This window comes from Adiantum capillus-veneris, chromosome 2 (assembly GCF_014529385.1).
Source record: "Adiantum capillus-veneris isolate H3 chromosome 2, ASM1452938v2, whole genome shotgun sequence".
Lineage (NCBI taxonomy): Eukaryota > Viridiplantae > Streptophyta > Polypodiopsida > Polypodiales > Pteridaceae > Adiantum > Adiantum capillus-veneris.
In genome coordinates this window covers 51,662,024-51,666,393 of record NC_140932.1, presented here as the reverse complement: position 1 = coordinate 51,666,393, position 4,370 = coordinate 51,662,024, and positions in this window count along the sequence as shown.

Below are 4,370 nucleotides of genomic sequence, written 5' to 3'. Positions count from 1 at the left end.
GGTGGGGCACCGAAAGTAATCTAGCATACTTTCGATTGTAATCTAGGGTACCTTAGATTACTTTTGGCTCTATCCTAGATTACTTTCGATTGTCGTCCTTTTGCATACATGTTTTAAGTAAATTATGGTTCTCACGTTTCATAACGCGAGCATGACGTAGTGGTTAGGGTATACGCCTCTCATGGGTGAGATCACGGGTTCAAAACCCATGCTTGCAAAAGGGGGTACCCTAAATTACTTTCAAAACACGAGTACCCTAAATTACTTTTTACAAAAGTGATCTACGGTACCCACATTTCAGATCTACGGCTCACAATCCCCCGACCGTTGATCCCACCCTCCCATGCCCATGCCACTTAATCTCGAGGGTAGGCTAACTGCACGTTAAGGAGGTGCAGTTGAGGCACCAAAATTAGATTTGCACTTTGAGATCTTCCCATATCCTTGACCCTCACACCTTTTTCAAAGCTTAAGTGATTGCAATTTTACCTCAAAAGACTCACTTTCTATTTATCTCTCTAGTCTCACTACTTTCTCTCTCATCCTTGGGAAAAGGCTAAGGTCAAATCCAAACTTTCTAAATGAATCAAAAATTGGAGGATTCACAAAACTGCAAGGCGCCCTTTTGATGTGTGATTGCAAAGAATCACAGAGGGAGTGGTCATTTTCATTTTTCCTTGTGAGAGTGTTGTTTTTAGGGGGGGGTAACATATAACAATTACCCGCATGCGTGTCATGTCAGGGAACCCCTAGCAACTTTTTTTTTGTTTAGCAAAACTCACAATTGTGAGTGAATTATATTAATCAACCCAAATAGTCACAAGGTCTTATCATGCTCGTGTTGAGCCATGACATCATCCAGGGCCCCAAGTTACATCGGCTAACAGGACAGCCATCCCAACCAACTTATCCATGATACATAAGGTTCATTATCATGTTCTTCTGAGAACTATCATGTTCTTTTGAGAGCTTTTAATAGCCAAGATTTCCCCCCGTCCTAGGCATGCCCTCTCTTAATAGCAAGGCACAAGTAGTCCTAGGCCAATCCTCCGATTGTTGCTTGCGTCCGAGCGTCCATATTAGCACTTTGCTCTCTTGTATAATTTCTGCGAAGCTTGCCACCTCAAGACCTCCTTCAAACACACACAGGTTCCTTGTTTGCCATACATTATGTAGGAAGAAGTACCTGACGATTTGAGTGCTGATGAGGATGGCAGGACCACTTGAATTCTTCCCTCCAAGGAAAAGATCACTCTTGTAAAACCCAATTTTCCATGTTCTTTGGACCCACTTGCATATCTTCCCTACGAGGCCTTTGATAGTTGGGGGGAACCCCTAGCAACTTAGCACATGTTTTCAAATGCAACATTTTATTGCTTCAAGACCACAAATAGCACGTTCATGCAATTTATGATTGAGATTCGCTCTACTCGCTCTACTTTTATTTTATTCCATTACTTTCCAAGATTCCTTCCACTCGTCATCTCCTACCTTTCAAAAGTAAGAAAAGTATCGAACTCAAATCCTCCACTTCAAAGCTCCGTGCACAACCTCGTAACCAATCGTGTAGGCACACAATGCTGCTATCGTTGGTTCACTTTATTTGATTAAAAAACCAAATCGTCATGTTCGTGCCTCGTTGGTGTTGGTCAACCGATGCCGCCCCTTTGCTCTCATGGTCTTCACCTGGCCACCTTGCATTGCCTCCCCCGTTGCATGTCGCCACTTGCCTACGATCGAACAAAGTGCTGCGGCACCCTTCTGCTTTGCAACCCTTCAGAGCAGATCTTTGTTGATTCACACTAATAACACAATAAACAAGGTGAGATTTCACGATGGCTTTCCAAAAAAGAAATCAAGATATGAGGGAAATAAAAATACTATATATATATATAATAGAGAGAGAGAGAGAGAGAGAGAGAGAGAGAGAGCCACAATCACTTGTTCTTGTGAAAAAAGCTCTTTACTCTTTAAAAACTTTAAAAATAAAAAGAGCTCTTTACTCTTTAAAAGATTTAAAAATAAAAAGGTACATAAAATAAAAGCAATGTAGTCCCATCCTAAGAAAAAAGAAGAAGTATAAATTGTGTGTTCATGTTGAAAATCATATAAGATGAGCAAGGACAAAAAAAAAAAAACAAGGCAAAGTCTAAAAAGCCCTGTAAAGCTATGAAATGAAAGGGACCATTTGACAAACTCCATCAACATTTAAGATGAGTCTCCATCGTTGGCATTGAAAACATTGGAAGGATACCTAACTCTACTCAACACTAAGGCTTCTTTTAAAAAGCCAAAAAGATCATAGCACCTACTAGCACGTTCATGCCCTTTATGATTAGGTGGAAAAATGAGCTCGCTTTTGACTATCCTATCAAAGACAAAAATCATGCATTACTTTCATGCACTTGCTTGAGAGTGATAAACAGTTGTATTTTACACACTTGCAAGTAAAATACCCACCTATAGCTCTTTACCTACTCATCTCATGCAAAAACACACTAGTATAGAAAGTAAAAATCATGCATTACTTTCATGCACTTGCTTGAGAAGGAAGTTAAATGCAAGTAAGAATAATGAAGAGCCTTCATAGAGTATAACTCTCTAGAAACCTTTCCTTTTTCAAAAGGAACTTTAATAATCTCAAGGTTAGGTGGATTTCATCTACTAACATAATATCGCGGAAGGAGGAGCTATTTACACATGTCACAATCTGCGATCTGAAGGCTAAAGTCCAAAACAAAAACAAGCTCCTTTGCACGTGATAAAGAGGGAGAGAGGGGGAGAGAGAGAGGCCGCCAAAGGCGGCCGGCCGTACTAGTTCCATAAATGGCTTGATAGTTTTACAATGTAGAGCTTAAAGGGTGCAAATGTCAACCAGTTAAATTGTAATAGAGTTTGGAAAATGTTAAAAGTGTTGAGAGGAAAATATGTTTTTCCTTGGAAAAGAATATTGAAACAAAGTACAGTCTTCACGTTGGTCTTCGGTAGACAATAAGGTGAGCACGAGAGTTAAAGATCTATGAAAGCTCACGATGACCTCCAACAACATGTGTGTGTATGTGAGAGAGAGAGAGAGAGAGAGAGAGAGAGAGAGAGAGAGGGGAGGGGGGAGGGGATGCTAGAAAAGAAACTTTTTACTTAGCCAAATCTAAACCACAAGCACCTATCTTTTTTTGTTTTGCTTTCTAAAAGAAACCTTAGTGTTGTGTTGGGTTAGGGAGACTTTCATTGTTTTCAGTGCCATGATGAAGACTTACCTTAAATGTTTATTTCACTTTCATTTCATATCCTGACATGTTTGGACTTTTCTTGCATTTTATTGTTTTAGAATGTTAAAGTGAAACTTCACTTGCATAATTCTAGTAAATTCCTTTTTCTTTTTTACAAAACTCACAATTGTGAGTGGATAGTATTAAGACCAACAAAAATATACACCAACCTCGAGCTCAGACCGAGCCTTGAGAGTCAAAGGATTACAAATTTTCTGCTTGACAGAGAAACTACAACTAATCCTAGGCTTTACTTATTACAAGATGTCATCATGACATGTATTGTTCTAGACCAGTCCTCTGAGGCTTGTTTCCCTTCGATTATGTGGATTGTCACTCTGCTCTCTTGTATGATTTCACAAAAGCTTGCCACAACCAGATCCCCCCTCAAACACGCAGCGATTCCTTGCTTGCCAAATCTGGTGAAAGAAGTAGTACCTGATTATTTGAGTGCAGACAAGAAGAGCAGGACTTCCCAACCTGTTACTACCAAAGAACATATCAGTCTTGAAAAACTTAATTTTCCATGTCCTTTGAATCCACTTGCATAATTTCCCAGCCATGCCACTGATTGCCTGGCATCGCATGAAGAGGTGTGCAAGGTCTTCACAAGCTATTCTGCACCCCAAGCAACGATCGGACTTGATTCCTCTTTCTTGTATCTTTACGCCCGTCTCGGTAGCGTACCCCACATTGAGGCCACCTTGGCTTCCAGATGGATACACACACACACACACACACACACACACACACACACACACACACACACACACACATATTCCCACATTGAGGCCACCTTGGCTTCCAGATGGATACACACACACACACACACACACACACATATTAATGATTTTTTTTAATTTCACAGCCTCACATGGATTTACTTTTCTTACATTCTATAACTTAATTCTAATTAGTATTCAAGAAAGTCTCTTTTATTAAGCGACCGTCGATTGAGTTTCCTTCCCATAGAGAAGCGAACCAGAAATACTTGCATAAATTTAAAATTTGCAAGATTTTTGAACTATTTTCTCACATATATCACCAATTTTTTCTCCCTTTATCATGGTTGTGAGGTAGTTTCCATTTTCAAACGGCTCA